Source organism: Pantherophis guttatus, chromosome 1 (genome assembly GCF_059756535.1).
Source record: "Pantherophis guttatus breed Tessera chromosome 1, ASM5975653v1, whole genome shotgun sequence".
NCBI lineage: Eukaryota > Metazoa > Chordata > Lepidosauria > Squamata > Colubridae > Pantherophis > Pantherophis guttatus.
Genome location: NC_142063.1, coordinates 175743950 through 175760749, shown reverse-complemented (window position 1 = coordinate 175760749; position 16800 = coordinate 175743950). Strand labels below are relative to the sequence as shown.

General features: G+C 35.3%; 1 protein-coding gene across 4 annotated transcripts in view; it reads left to right on the top strand.

Moving 5' to 3' along the window:
* Nucleotides 1-16800, top strand: part of ERBB4 (erb-b2 receptor tyrosine kinase 4) — a 1174706-nt gene that overhangs the window by 213688 nt on the left and 944218 nt on the right. The gene's annotated exons all lie outside the window — the stretch shown is intronic.

The window sequence follows — 16800 nt, the reverse complement described above, 5'->3', positions numbered from 1 at the left end:
TAGTTAAAAGTTGCTTGGATAAAAAAAAAAACCTGGAAAAATAGTTATCTGAAAACCTGGAAAGCTGATGCCACACAGACTCATTGGCATTGGACTGGATCTGATAAGATAAAAGGCAAAGCCTTATATAATATCTAACTGAAACTTTTCTGAGCTCATCTGCAAAACAGAAGCAAGAAAGTCTTCAATTTGATTATGGTTGTTTTATTTTATTTTTCACTGGATAGAGAATTGATTCTACAAGGAGGTTCATGGCCTTTGCATGGCAACATAAATGTATCTTAGGATTTCCATTCTGCTCACAGAATAGGAAAGTCTCATCAAGGCCAACCTCCTGCTCAGTGGAGGAATCCAAATGAACACATTCCAGACAGATGGCTGTCTAGCTTCCACTTGAACATATTCAGTGAAAAATAGTCTACCACTCCTGTGCAGAAATGGTTCTACTGCTATACTGCTGTCACTTTAAGAAGTTCTAACTTTCAGCTGAAAACTCTCTCCTTGTAATAGAAATAACCAGTTATTTATTCCATATCTTGCATTCTAGAATTGAATTACATTTCTTTCTAGAAATTAAATTCTCCCTGAGATATAGGTCATCAGTTATTTCACATCTTGTACTCTAGAAAGAATTAATTTATTTCTAGAATAAAATTTAATAGTGGCCAATACAGAGTTACTGACTCTGCTTTTACTTAAGAAAAATAAATGAACAAATATGGGACTGGAAATACTTGGCTTGCCAAAAATATATTGGAATAATAGTGGGAAATTTATGCCGATGATTCTTTTGAGAAAATGTGTTTCAGATCAAGCAAGAGTCTGAACTAGCATCTACCTTCAATTTATTAAAGTGGCTATATCTACTCTCAGGTTCATGCAGCTCCATTGGAAGCCTCTTTACAAGTTATGTGATCCTGGAAAGTGGAATGGGACAGCTTTCCATTGCCAACTTGCTGCGGCCAATTTGCCACAGGACAATTTGCCATGGGAAAACTTACTGCAGGACAATTCAATAATTTTATTTAATTATTTAAAATAATTAAAAATTATTTTAATTTTTATCATTCACATATCTTTTGACCCTCCTTTTGTATCCTTTCTTTAATTATTCTGTTTCACTATTTTTTCAATATGATATAACTTTTGTCCCATGGCAAGTTGTATCCTGGTAAATTGGCTATGGCGAATTGTCCATGGTGAGTTGGCCACATTGATTTGACTGTGGCAAATTGTCCTAGTCCCCCTAGAAAGGAGTGTTGCTCTTTTAAGCAGTTGCAAACACTCTGCACATGCTGAAACAACTCGTCTCAATCAAATCTGCAGATTGCACAAATCTAGTAGTTGATTAGTATCTTAATATGAATTTGCAGTGTGCTTCTATAGAGGCAATCACTAGGAAAACAGTACGCTCATACATTAATTTGGTGGAGATCCATTGAAGTAGGGACAATAAATAGAGTAAGTAGAAATGATCAGTATCAATTTGGGGAGAAACTAAAATAAGAAACTGTAATTTTCTGGATACAATTACAGAGTCTATAAGGTTACTCTTGGACCCATTCCAGTAAATTCTACAGAGTGGTTTGATTTAAGGGACCCATTCAAGATGTTAAATTTGAGCCTATTTAGTTGTTTGCTGCCTTCAGTACTTCAGCAGAATCCACATTAGCAGTTCATATTATTTTGACTTCAGGCTGCAGTAGTTTTGTTTTTTTTATATCCATACCAAAGAGAAAACCATATTAAATAAAGTTGTCTTATTTTTTAATAGAAATATACAGGATTTCACTTTTACTGCCTTCAGACTTGTACTTTTGTTTCCTGCTACACCTATGGCAGTTGGTAACTCATTTCAGTGTTGATTATGTTTCATTTGTGCAGGAAACTCATATCTATAGTAGCAAAGAGTTAGAAAGAGTCTGATAGCACCTTTTCTGACTAACCTATTTGATTAAAAACCACAAACTTTCATTCATCTCATGAAGTGAGCTGGCCCCATCTGGTCAACCACTTAGATAGACTTTATCCAGAATGATCTGTTCTCCAACTGAGCTCTTCACCAGTCTCTCACTGCATACACAATATATTTAATTAAATCCATTCAACTTATTGCTGCTCATCCTATCTTTGCATTTTCCAGCATCATGGACTTCTCAAGGGAGCTGAGTTTTTGCATAATGTGTTCAAAATATGACAATTTGAACCTAGTCATTTATGTTTCATGTGAGAGAACTCTGGATTGATTTGTTCAATGCTGTTGACAGTCCATGGTGTTCTCCATCCCTCCCACCATCCCCAGCATTTAAAAGCACCAAGTAACTATGTTTAGAATGTCAGCATCCTCCTCTGAATAAGGTTTTTAGGGCATTGCCTGATTGTAACCTAAGTTGGATTTCCTACTGCCCTCAACATTCTGCTATTCTCAGTCCCTAAAAATCTGTCTTAAAAATTATCTTAAAAATAATTATCACTATGTTCTCCTGAATGCATAAAGAATTCTTTGTGAAGTTCTGTAAAATGATTATCTTGCCTCTGCAAGGCAATGTTTTGCCATACATATAAAGATAGTATTGTCACCATTCTTATCTGTGTAAAGTAAGATAAGATATTTGTTATATGACATTGTGAAATTGCATAAACAATTTATCCTGCTCAGGGATTATCTCTGCATTAAAAAGCTATAACATATGAAATCTTCAGTGAAAATATCATTTTCATCTATATACAACAACTGTATACTGCACTTTTCCCTTGGTATGTGTCAGATCATGCACGGGTATCAATTTCTATTTTTCCAAAAATACCAATTCCAACCTTGGGCTTAGGAAGTAGCTAACTGTAAAGTGTCAAAAAACAAATAATGCTAAATATGTTCACACAATGCCTTTCTTTCATGTGCAGAATATTGGCTTGCATTTCGCCATCTTAACCCTTACATCATGAAAGTACTGCTCTGTGAAACATTGTAGAATCTACCAAGAATGATATCATGAATTTTTTATTAGAGTAAACATTGCATACTAGTAGTTTATCCGATAAAGTTCAGTTATTTTTCCATGATTCTTAATTGGTAAGTCCTTAATATGTGCTTCCTGTAGGTATCAGGCTAAGTAAATTTGGGGGGCAATTCAAATAGCAAAAGTAATTAAAGAATGCCTTTTATTTTAAAGAAAACTTATTGTATTTGTTTCCTGCCATTAGGCATTTTTTAGTTGATTTTGCCCCAAATCAAAAATTTATGGTTATATCCTTCAATTTTTGATAACTATAAATCATTTAATTTGGGGATGAAATGACAGGCTTACCCTTTACCAACATGTAAGATATATTCTTGTCAAGTAAAAGCATTTATGGCTATAGTTTTCTGGAAATCAAGGGAAATAAGTGCCTTTTTGTCAGGTGCAAAAGATCAGGATTACATGTGAAGTTTCAATTAAACTGATTTATTGGTTCATCATGCCTATGCACATGAATCTACTCAGCGAATGGTTAGCACTATCATGGTGTTAGATAAGGGCCAATGGAACTCAAGAGGGGTTGGACTTCATCCATTTGTGGCTATGTAGCCTGATTCATCTTTTGACTCCACCCCCAAGTTCTATTATCATTTCTCTTACCCTTTCATTTATTTAATTTATATACTGCTTATCTAACCATCTTTTGATGAAAGAAAGGTGCTATCATTGACTTTATAAAAGTCAATGATAGTCATTTATAAAATAGAAAAAAAGTCTGCATTTGTTTAATATTTTTAATTTCTCCACTGACTTATTTGCTCACCCTTTCTGCTACTGAATGGTTAATTTTTTTATTGTCGCTATATAGTAGAATTCTCACAAGCCATTTGTTTACAGTGAAAAAGAGCATTTTACCAACTTTGGGCAATGTGTAAGTATTTTCAGTTTTATTGAGGTGAACACCATACAATATGTATGTAGCAGTGGTGGGTTTCAAAATTTTTTACTACCAGTTCTGTGGGTGTGGCTTGGTGAGTGTGGCGTGGCTTGGTGGGTGTGGCTTGGTGGGCGTGGCAGGGGAAGTCTCCATTCCCATCCCACTCCAGGGAAAGGATACTGCAAAATCCCCATTTCCACTCGATCAGCTGGGACTTGGGAGGCAGAAGATAGATGGGGACAGGGCCAGTCAGAATTTTTACTACTGGTTCTCCGAACTACTCAAAATTTCCGTTATCAGTTCTCCAGAACTAGTCAGAACCTGCTGAAACCCATCTTTGGTATGTAGTAGTAGCAATAGCATCTCTTTGTTAGGTTATTGACCTCTAGTAGTGCAAGTTTGCATAAGTAGCACTTTCTCTTCTAGTTTTTACTACCACAAGCCTATAAATAGGTTGAGCCAAAAGTTAGGGGCTGGCATCCAGTTTACCAGAGAGCAGCTGTAGTAGATTATTGCAACGGGTAGATTACAACCCAAACCTTTCCTGGTCATCATGCAAAATGTTAACCACCATACTAAACTGATGCTCTTATTTATGAATATTAGTGTGTGCATATGTGTAGTGCTGCTTATTTTTTTTAAGCAAAGCTTTATAGCAAATTAAATTATGGGCACAAGATGAATGAGAAATGATAGGAAATGAAATGCAAAATGACTCAGAAACTTAATGTGACAATATTACATATATTTTATAATTGAGAAACTGCCCTGTTGATCTAACATGATTTTTGTCTTAGTGAAATTTTCAGTAACATCTAAAGCTGTAGAAAGGAAATGGGTAAGTTTCCTTTCAGTATTTTAGCCATTGTTTTCCTCCTTTAGCCATGTTTAGCCATGTTTTAGGCACCAAAACTATGCTTCAGTGGGATAAATGCATCAATCCTGGGGAAAAAATAGAATAATTGTTTTTGTATATTTATGTGTTATGTATGTGTTAAAATGTATTTTTACTGTTAAAATATTTTTTTAAAAGAGAACAGATTTGTTAGAAGATTGTATTTGGAGAAGTGTATGGGAAAGCATAGCTAAAATCTATTTAAGTCATTTTAGAAAAAAAAGTTATGGGTGTAAAAGGAAAGGAATAAGAGATAAATAGAAGCTAAGAATAAATAAAATCATATAAATGGAGAAAACTTTTAAAATGAACAAAATTCTGAAGGGAATAAAGGCTTGCTTAAAGATGTAAATTATACATACTATACCTCCCGAGACATTTCATTTCAAAGCTAGAATTAGTATTGTATAGCTTTCCTGGCTTTGGGGGAAAGAGTGATCTCCAGGCCCATTTCCAAATGTAGTTATGGTTACATGCCTGAAATCATACAGGAAAGGTTTGTTACTGCTCTACCCAGCAGTTAAAATGGTAAAGTCTATTAATCATACAGGTTGGTTATAGAATCTGAAAGAATTAAAAGTTGGCAGAAAGAAGCTATTCACAATCGTGCACAAACACAGAAATACAGAATTCAAACTTCTGTTGCTAGAAAAATAAAGATTGGTATTATTTATCAAATCTATTCTGTGTAGGACTATGTGAATTAGACAGTTTTTAAATTAGAGGACAAAATTCTATGTGAATGTCTTGTTATCATTCTTATTCAAGGCTGAGAAAACTGGTATTTTTATTGTCTGATGGGAAATAAATTATAAGGTTTTCATTCCAGTATGAACCAACCTAACCATTACACTTTTAAAAAGTGCGTATCTCAAATGTACATTCTGCTTCAGCCAGAATAAATACTTGGTCTACATAATTATACATTAAAAAGTCATTTGAATTTTTGTACAAAAATCTGCAGGGTACAGAGTTATGTGAAATTATTTCTCACCTGCTGCAGAAATGAGGGGGAATTATTTTATGCTTTTAAAATATATAAACATCACTCAAAACACAAGAAACCCTTTTCAGTTTCTACTATTCATATTTTAAACCTTACAAGCATTTCATACAATTGACTTTTAAAAAGCAAGAATATTTGTTTAGTAATCCTTCTTGTCTGGGTTTTTTTTTTACTTATTTATAAAATTTGTCATCCTAACAACTAATGAAGTCTATCAGTAGTTTACAATATAAACATAAGTATCTTGAAATGAAATTAAAGTTAATATATTTTAGGAGATTATAATGACCATTTTATTATACATAAAAGTATATAAGCCTGAACATATAATGTAATAAAAAACTAATGGATTCTCCATTTGAAAAATGCAGAGTTATAGGAAGCTTAACACTTTCCTAAAACTACTTTTGATATTTGTTGCAAATAACATAGTCAAAACACGTAGTGCTGCGATGCAGGATAATTGGAATCATTCTTTAAAGCATATGTTTAATGTAATGTAATGTAGTTGAACCTTTGGGCAAAGGGAGGGAAACAGAATTGTTTGGAATATTGCAAAAGGAGTGTAATGAATCTGTAGCAGCAGCAGCAGCAGCAGCAGCAAGATGGGTACAAAGATTATTGTATTCACCTTTTTACAAGCTAGCAAGAATTATTCAGTAAAATAGCATTCAAATATAATAGGAGCAAGGAAGATTAACAGTTTTGCTCCAAAGTTTTCTTACTCTGCCTGATCATTTGATTTATTATCTTGATTTAGGAGATGTGTGCTGGTGCTAGAATGAGTAGAGTTGCAGTTTGCACACACCCCAACACACACACATTCTAGCATTAATTTTGTTAGTGGTAGGAATTTTTGTAGAATATGTACCTCCCAGGTCTGGAGGTATAGATTTGCTGTCAGCATTAACTTGGTGCATCTCTGGATGGGGGAGGGAAGGGAACCTATTCCAGGCATTATGTCTAGAAAACCTGATCCATTTTTTATTCGATTTCATTCCTGGTTTGCTGTGTTTGCTGTGTGGATGGAAATATTTATTATCCTTCTTTTATTTTCAAAGGTAAGGGCTTTGTAGAATGCTACAGAATTAGTCTCCCTTTTTTTCATCTCCTTACAATATAATCAGGGGCAACACAGAGAAAAGTAGTTGAGATGGGGGAATAGCAGCAGGCAGCATGGGGTTCTTTCCACCATGTCATTTCATGATGAATACTTAATAGAGTGTTATATTTAAATATAATAATGTGTACTTTCTAACTATTGTGCCAGCAAAAGAGAGGTTAAGGAAATTACAAACTTATCCTAACTGTGACTAAATTTTGTTACACTGTATGGCAATCCCACTTTCTTTTCCACTAACCTATTAATCATCACTGATTTTCAGGAAGATGGCTTGCAAGGAGGGTGGGTGGGATATTGTTTCTTAGGGATTTTTTATTTTTTTTTCTGGGGAAGAATATAACATAACCTAATGAGGTCTTTCGTGGGCCTTGACACCCACAGATCCACTCTTTCACCTCTTCTTCCTGAAATATAGTTTGTCTGCATTCCAAGGAAGAAAAATGACAGTGAAAGAGATAATTAGCTTTCTTTCATTCCCTAATTTTCCAAACAAAATTTAACAATCAGTTCAAACCAATTGGACCAAAGAGGCAAGATGACACCTCAGCTATTGCTGTAAGTGTTGTTATGGGCTGGCTTAAAACATTGTTAAACATTCACACTGGATTCAGAAAGGCACTGCACTGCTTCTAAGTGAGTATAGGAAAGAGAGGAGAGTGTCCTGACCTAGATCTCCTTTTCCTTTAAAACACTTCCTACACACAATTACAAATGATAAGAGTCTCTTTCACGACTTTCTATTTTCTTTCTTTATAAGTATAGATGATAGATAAGTTTCTCAGCAAGAGTGACTCCATTTGAAAGAAAATAATATGCAAGGGTTGTGGTGTCTCTCTTACTTCTAAGCAGAATTAGGGCCTCTCCACTTTCCATTTGAAATGTTCCTTTTTCTTCACTGATGGGAGAGAAAAGGAGCAATAATATGATTAGTTAAAATAAACACGACATATTAGAACATCATAATGATGTATTAGAAATATATTTCTGCCATCAAATCAGTTCAACAGATGCTTGTAGATGCTACTACTATATGCTGTTGCTTAGCACAGTTCATCACAATTAACTAATTTTATTTTATGGTTTTTATTGTTTGTTATTGAAAATATATGATGGCTTGAGAGGGCACTAGCACTCCCAAGGCAGCTTGTGCCTGTATGTGAATGATAATAAAACTAACTTAAAAACAAACAAAGTTTAAAAGTTAAAACTCATCTAAAATACTAAACTCCTAGGAAAACCAGGCATTCAGGTGATAGCTTGGATAAAACAACTTGCCTGAGATTGTGCACCTTAAGAATTAAGCACAGATCCTGGTTACTCTGCTTTTGTTCTGATATGTTTATTAAAATCTGATGCTGTACTTGTTCCAGAGATTAGTATATTGTGTTAGGGTAGAACTGTTTTTACACAATGTATTGTAAATATTGTTTAGTTCTAAGACAATTTTGGTTGATGTATTTCTGTGGATTTTATTTTATATGCCTCCTGAGGTAAAACATACTATATAGTTTGTACAGTTCATTGATATTTTCTAAAAGCAACATATCTTTTCCCCCCAAACTCTTATTTACTGAGTCCATTAAAACGGCAAATACAGCTAATGACCTTCATGAAGTTTCAAATGATTCTGCAAATTAGCTAGTAGCAGTGAGTGTGAATTTGTATGAGAGGTGTTTTTACACATTGACTTCACACATCATAACAATAAAGTAATGTTTGTATTTGACATTCTAATCACACCATTTCAGGTTAATTAATAAAATGCAGAGCTCTGGGGGTTGCCCTTAGTAGTATATAATTGACTAACAGCTAAGTCATATTTCAAAAGGCCTTTGAAAAGTTCAGTGCTTTTGCAGAAGTTTTTGCCTTGTTTTGGTATGTAATTTCCTCTAACTCTTACGCCATTGTTTCATTAAGCAAAGCTTGATATTTTCTCTCAAAGAAACTCTGAGAACCGCTTGCACTTTAAATTGTTCTGAACCTAGTGTGGTACTTTCTGCTGTTTTGTAGATTTCTTTGTGGTACACATAGATTAGAGAATTATATTTTACATTGGGGCAGCTAGTTGATGAATGTAGCATTTAGGTTTCAAAGGAAAAAACTATTTTGGTAGTTGTAAATTGTAAGACTCTGAGGTATGGAAAATTGTGTGGAGAATCACAATGCCTCAAACAGGATGCATATTGGGAAAAGTAAAGAGATATTTTGAACATGAATGATATTTGTAGTTTAGAAATGCAAAGAGGAAGTAAACTTTTAGCAAATTTTTGCTAGAAAATATGAAAATGTATATAGTTTTATCTTTCATTTTGGATATTCTTGCATTTATAGCCAAGTTAGGAAATGTGAAAAATATTATAGTCCAACAATGCTAGTTTTAGGGTTATCCTGTTACAGAAAGGAGCCATATTCTTTCAGCCTTGCCTACAGAGTGCAGCATCAACGAAGTAGTATTCTACTCTCAGTGGAAAAGCATGGAGTTATGTGCATAGCTTCCCATATTTCATCCCTGATTGTGGAAAAAGGATCTTGGGAAAATAGGCCAGGGAAGATGGAAAACTACAGTTAACGAGAATAGTTGTGGATCAGAATAATTGATCCTTGAACTCCAAGTAAGTTATATTAAATGTTAAATGTTCTGTAGGTTTCAATCTGAGACATTCACACAGCTTCTTTATGGGACCTTGCTCAGACCCTCAGCTTCGTGTTTCACACCATTGGAAAAAGTTCAATCCAAATTTATTAAAGCAATTCTCCGCATGCGGTGCTGTGTCTCAAATGTACTTCTGTGCCTGGAGACAGGATTGACAAAAGTTGAAGCAAGAATCTGTATAGCATTTTTAAATCTCTGGCTAAAGCTTAACTTCTTTCCTCAAGGTCTTGCTCCATTAATCCTCCAAGACAAATTCTCCTTATCATGGATCAAGGCTGTTGAGTCCAACTTTGCCAAATTAGGCTTCTCCCCAGCCTAAATACTCAATTTGGGCTACAAACAAGCAAAACAAACCTTGTGACAAAGGATGGAGGACATCAAAAGGCAAATGGACTTAATGGCTCCATTGTTTCTGGCTCCAGAGGCCATTAGTTGTTACTCCTGTCAGCTATCTTGGCCAGTTGGAGTGAGCAAACCATCAGAAAGCATTTTAACTCGCACGGTGCCATGCACTTCCATCGGCTGTTCTGTATGGCAAGTATAAAAAGATACCATTGACTGAAAGACTATTCTTGTGGCTCAGGAGTGATGGAGACCATTGGTTACATACTCCTTCGATGTTCCTTTTACAGAGAGATTCAGAAAAAAACATATCCTTCCAATAATTGCTAGGTATCCTGGCTGTTCCAACACTGCTTATCTCCAGTGGCTGCTTAAGGATGAACAGTCGAGAACTACAGCACAGATGGCTAGATTCTGCACAGCAGCACTGGGGATTCATCAGAAACACGTGTCTAATCCACCATAGCTATTTTATACAACAAATGTGGCAAACCCTTTCCCATTTAGTTTTAAACCGTCTAGAAGCCTCACAGTTTATGGGTTGTAATTTTAGTATTGTTAGACCATGTGTAATTGACAGACTGGATTTTATCATAGATTTTATCTATTGTTTATTATTTTATTCTAGATTTTTTAATTAGATATTCACTGAGTGTTTTTATTTGTTCTGGTCTCTGCTCTATGACTGTAATGAATTGAATTGAATTGAATTGAATTGAATTGAATTGAATTGAATTGAATCTGAGACATTCACTGAACAAGTCTAGCAGAAATAGGCATCTGGGTAATAGCATGAAGACGCACTTACACAGAAGAGACTCATGCCCTCATGTTCCTTTGGTTCAGGATCATTTTTATGGTCCATGTTAAACAAACTTCACTAGCTTTAGTTCAGAGGTGTCAAACTGGATTTCTTCAAGGGCCGGATCAGCATGTTGTGGCCCCGCCCTCTGAGCCTGTCCCATCGGAGGAAGAAAGCTCCGAGCATGAGGAAGAGGAGTCAGCCAGGCCTCCCTCTCCAGGCCCCTCCCCTCTGGCATTGTCTCAAGTGCCGGTCGAGGGAGAGGAGACAGCTGATTCCAGTCAAAGTGATAATGAGACATCATTCCTGGACGCACGCCTCCGAAGGCGTGATAAACGTTTGCAGCAGCTTAGGAGGTGTGCTAGGGATTAGCACTGAGTCACTGGACCACACCCCAGAGACCACACCCCAGAGACTATATAATAGAGAGGGGTGGTCAAGGATCTTTTGTGACGAACAAAGCAAAACCTTGGAGTCACTAAAGCCTCGTCCGGAACTGCTGGGAGGAATATTATTTCTGTTTGGACTTTCTTGAACGTTCGTATTTTATCTGTCTGTTTGTGCAAATAAAGTCCCTTGGCAGACGGTGTGTCTATCGCTGCCAAGTCGGAGATAAGAACTGGGTGCGTTCCTAAGTGTTTCCTTAACCCTCGACTGGCTGTGTGTGTGTGTGTGGGTACGGGGACAGATCACAGCATTGTAGTTCTCCGCGGGCTGGTGTGGGGGGGAGAGATGGGATGGATGCCTCCTGCAGCACTTTGCCAGCCAAAATGGGGTGCGGGTGTGTGTGCGGCCCCCCGTGCCTCATTTTCAGCCTCCATGGCCTCCTGCAGCACTGTGCCGGCCAAAAACAGTCTGTGCAGAGGCACCATGGGCCGCTCCTTTAATATTTCCAGGCCAGTCCCACAGGCCAGATTTAAACACCCCACGGGCTGGATATGGCTCACGGGCCTTCAGCTTGACACCCTTACTTTAGATAATTCGAGAGCTGATATAGTATCAAATAAATTGAACATATTTGAACCTTTTTTGTTTGACATTTGCCCTATAGAAGCCTACAAATGAGCATTTATGCTAATCCTGTTGACAGTGGATCAAAATTGATAACTGAGGAATGCTCCAAATTTAGCTGTTACAATATATTAGTGCACTTTACCTTATATTTTTAATCATATCTTTGATATTCTGAAATGCCTTCTTGGTATAAATTTGATAAATAAATGCATAAATAAATTATCTAGGTTCAGGACATGATTATAGCATAAAACAGGAAAAGGTTGTTCAAAAACCTTTTTTGAAACCTGGACTATGGCACATCCTTCAATTATATTTGTATATTTCAATTAGTGCACCAGATTCAATTTTTAATTTGAAAGTAGTAGTTTTGAAAGAAGGCAGGAATCATATTTTCAACTTCATATTTTTTATTTAAACTATGTATTTTTTTAAATAAATGTATTAAGGCACCTTAAATGGTTATATGAATATTAAAGCAGGATAGAAATCCCCTTTTTAGGTAGGCAGGTACTTTACCTCACTGTTGGAGCTTCATTAAACTTTTTATTTTTGAATAGACTTTAAACCCAACCAACTGGCAATCACATTAGTTATGGCACTAAGAACTAAGTTATTACAGTACATACTTCTGCCCTGCTTGTATGCCTTTCCCTGTTCTGACCAGGGCAAAATGGTTCTTTTAGCCTTTTACTTCCACTGTGAGTTTTTTCCAGGATATTTTTGGATGAGAATTAAATCCATAAGAATTCCTGTGACCTGCACTAAGTAAGTACTCTGAATAAGCTTATTCCATGATGGATTAGATTCACTCATAACTAATTAACATTAACAGACATGTATTTGTATAACCCATTTCTAAAGGAATCCATGTTGATGGCCATCAGCTCCTCAGATTAATTATATAATGTTTGAAGAAGTACTTTCTTGTATGTGTTCTCAGTCTCCCACCATTTAACTTCATAGAAGTAGAAAATGCTTTTTTGTATCTATTTTCTCCCCAACAGATTTACCTGTTCTTTAATAACACTAGATATTCCCATAGTTGTGTAGAGCATCTCTCACCAGGTGGCACAAGAGATCACACAATAAATGGTATCTCTCTATAGGAAATGGTTTGAGACCCAATCTGCCCCTCAGTAAAACTGTCCAGCTGCTCTCATTCTAGCTGTACAATTTAGTGGTGTGGGAGTCCCAAGACATTATTGTCCTAAGACAATGGCTTCTGTTCTGAGCAGCACTGGGAAACAGAAGCATTTTGGCTATGTAAACCTCAGCAGCAGATAAGCAAAAAATCAGTTCAATTTGATGAAAAGCTCTTCTGTTGTAAAGACAAGTTAACAAGCTCACAAAGTGAATTTGTTCCCATATCAGGAGGGCCATTAACTTAAAGACAATTTTGTTTTGAAAACAAGACACAACATTCATTATTTTGAAGCAATTTACTAGCAGATTCATTCATAAGGAATGAAATGAAAAAGTGATATTTCATCATAATACTAAGTTCTTTTACAAATATAAACCTCTTTGGACAGAGATTATTCCAATACTATTACTACTGTGAAAGTTTTTGTTTTTGGAATGTATATTTTCATGACATGTTACAATGCATTATAAGAAATTGTCATTGCAATACAGGATACTTAATTCTGATATTGCAAAATAAAATATTGAGATACTCTATAAAGATTAATATCACTTCAGTCCTTTAATGGAAAAAAATGTTTTTCCAAATGCTTTATTTTCCTAAAGAACAGTGTAATAAAGGCCAAATAAGTAAGACATAGATCATGATTTAGGTATGATAAGATTTCCATGAAAATTAGGATACATGTTTATTCTGGAGAGGTAGTGAATACAGTGGTTAATTTGTAGAATTAGAGAAAACCAGGTTCATCTTCCCATCCATCGATAGACTTGACTTTAGACTAGACAAACTGTCTCAATTGAATTTATATATGGGATTATGTGTGGATAAAATGAAGAGAGAATTGTTTAAATTATCTTGAGAAAGAAAAGGCAATAAATATACTTAGATAATCTGTTTCAGTGGGAGGAAAGAAATAGATCATATGGTGTAATTCTGAAGTTTGTATCAAAATTTATATGCTTTAATTGTATGCCATTAATTTGAAAATATTGTAGTTTATTTTCTATATTCTAAATGAATGAATGTTTTGTACATTCATTAATTTTTATTGTTTCTTCAAATAAAAAAGGTAATCATGATAAAATGTAATAGTGATTCATTTTTGGTACTTACATTATTTTTACTGTAGCTTTTTATATTAGTTTGTTCTGATCAATTCTGACAAAAATGACTTCTTTTAAAGGACACTATCAATACTACACTAATGTTTAAATTGTGATAATAAACAAATTTGGATAATGGTCTATCATAGGTCTTATCTGCACTGCTAGGTTGCCTCATTGTTCTTTCTAGCACTTTGGATGGTAAGAAGAGAGACCACTACTCTGGGCTCACTCCTTATCCACTGTGAAAGTAAACTCAGGCACATTTTCTGGCTCTGTTTTTCTATTTCTGTCTCTTCAAACATTTCTTGACCCTCAAATGGCGGCAGCCATTGTCTTGAATGACTTTAGTGCTTCCTTTACCTGCAGTTCTCCAATGGCAAAGTGCTTATAATCCTTGTCTAGTGTATAGTATGTTATTACTTTGGCAGCAGTTTTTTAATTATTATGGTTCCTTCTCCAACTATTCCGTTTTCCATGTTTTTTTAAAATAAGGGATGTATTGTGTCATTACTACTTTAGTCACTTGAGCAGTAACTGCTGGAGAAATGAAACTGTACTACTTGAATTAATGTTTTCTTTAAAAAAAGTACCCTATGAAAAAGAAGGAACTCAAAGAAAGAAAATAGTAATTTTAAAAAATTGCTGGATTTCAAACCAGCAAATTATGTATGCTGAGCAAGTATTATAAACTGCAATATTGCAGAACTCCTGTTAAAAGTAGCTCTAGAATATATTAGAGACAAACAAGAAACCAGGAAATGAAGTTTTATTTTAAAGATGGTTGTTGTTCCTGGATTTAAATAAATGTTATGCTGTAATTTAGCATATATGAAGTAATTTACATTTACTCATAGTATGTATGTACTCTTGTATATGTATTCCTCTCTGCTTTCTCTTTGTTACACTGTTTGTTGCATATCTTTTTGTATCTCCCTTTGTTGCAACACACAAACACATATATATGTCTCCAGTAAGATTCAACAACAGGAAAGAAAGCAATCAGCTATTGTGTTTCTGGATTGGAAAGTTGGGACGCCTTGAACTTGCCTGTTGGGAGGATAATACAACCTGCAACATGGGCATCTGCTTTCATCATTGAGTGCAATCTCATAATGCACATACATATTACACAAATGAGGCTCTCTTCTCCTCTCTTCCTTCCTCCTGCCCAATTCTCTTGTGGAATCTAATAGCTGGTAGCTATTATCTGGTCTGAATAATTTACATTGCCAAAGAGTCTCATTTTGGACTCAGGATTAAAAAAAAAACTGGCTAGTTTTGTGTGCCTCAGCATATAGTCATGCTGGTCACATGACCACAGAAGCATCTTTGGTTAACGCTGGCTCCCTTGACTTGGACAGGGGAAACCTCTACCTTTTTTAAACATGAAACAGGATAGAAGTAGCACAGATATTCCAAGGACAAATTTTAGCAGATTTTACATTCATATATTTATTATTTCTCCTCTCCTTTCTGCCATTTGAATCACATTCAAATGTGATTATTAGCAGGAATGGGGAATCTCTCATTGCAAATAAGGTGCTGTAGGGGAATTTCTTTTTTTTTATTATTATTAAAAAGTTTTATAAGAAATACAAACATTTTCTCCCCCCCACCCTTCCTCCCTCAACCCCTCCCACCCCCTCCCTCCCACCCCCCCTTCCCCTCCTTCCCCCCCACCTACCTCCCTAGACTTCCCAGAAGAAGCACAGGGTATAGCATTCACAAACATAAAGCTAAAATATGCTAACAAATTATTGCATTCATATTCTCCCTAAGTCTTTAACTCCTTATAGCTCAAAAAACTATAAACATGAACTTAAAATATTTTGAATAATCCACCATATTTTTATCCAAAAAGCCTTAATTTTTTTACATGTCCACCATATATGAAAATATGTAGCATCTTCACACTCACATCACCAACATTTAGGTTGTAGATTTGGATACATACAGGCTAGTTTTTTGGGGTCTAAGTGCCATCTATAAAACATTTTATAAAAGTTCTCTCTTAAATTTTGAGCTTGTGTGAATCTTACATTTCTAATCCATATCTTTTCCCATGTTTCCATCATTATTGGTTCACCTATGTTTTGTGCCCATTTTATCATACAATCCTTGACTAGCTCTGTTTCCGAATCTACTTCCACTAATACATTATACAACCTTTTTATATGTATTTGACCTTTATCTCTTATTTGCTTTATCAAATTCTCATCCTGCTGCAAAATACCAGTTTTTTTTATCTTCTCTCCATCTGGCCTGCAGCCGACCGTACTGAAACCAAGTTCTAATAATTCCTTCTTCTCTTAATTGCTCCATAGATTTTAGTTGTAATCTGACTCCTTCCTTATAAAGGAATTCCTTATATGTAATCTTATCTTGCTTTTGCTCCAAATTTATATTCTCTATCGCATGTCTGGGTACTGTCCATATTGGTAACTTATCCTTTAGTTTATATTTATACTTTTTCCAGACATGCAATAGAGCATTTCTTAATATGTGACTTTTAAAAGTTTTATCTACTTTCTTGTCATACAATAGATAAGCATGCCAGCCGTAGACCAGACCATATCCTTCAATATTCAATATCTTTTCCTCCATTAAATTTATCCAATCTGTAATTGCTGAGAGGGTAGCGGCTTCATAATACAATCTTAAGTTAGGCATTTTAAGACCACCTCTTTCTCGGGTGTCTTGCATTATCTTTTGATTAACTCGCGGTTTTTTCCCTGCCCACACAAACTTGTTTATGCCCTTCTGCCATTCCTTCAAATTTTCATCTTTTTTGAGTATAGGTATCATTTGAAAA